This window comes from Penaeus monodon, chromosome 15, assembly GCF_015228065.2.
Source record: "Penaeus monodon isolate SGIC_2016 chromosome 15, NSTDA_Pmon_1, whole genome shotgun sequence".
Lineage (NCBI taxonomy): Eukaryota > Metazoa > Arthropoda > Malacostraca > Decapoda > Penaeidae > Penaeus > Penaeus monodon.
The window spans coordinates 47040241-47040662 of NC_051400.1; positions in this window are offsets into that span (position 1 = coordinate 47040241).

Below are 422 nucleotides of genomic sequence, written 5' to 3' on the forward strand. Positions count from 1 at the left end.
TCGATATCAATTCTCGCGGCGCGTGGAGACGGGCCGAATATCGTCTCATAAAGTCATTATAACTTGCATTAGCAGTCGACACCTTCCGCTGCTGAGGTTTTAACTCGCACTCACAGATGTATGCAAATTTGGGTGCAGTTCGTCTCTCCAGGTGTAATTCAATCATTTCACGTGATGACTTGTCTCAGTGCGATAGCTTTGGGTTAGCGACGAAATAGTTAAATCATTTCGGAAATCAGCATTTTATTATTTTTTTGGTGCCATGAATTTCCTCTTTTCTGTGGGCCTCTTTTGATTTATGGCGCGTGACTCTATAGTCCATATATAAATCAAATGAGTAAAATAACAGATGAAAAGTACATATGAACAGTACATTCTTACACAAGGTGAAACCCATATAGAATTCTCTTGTCTTTTTCTCC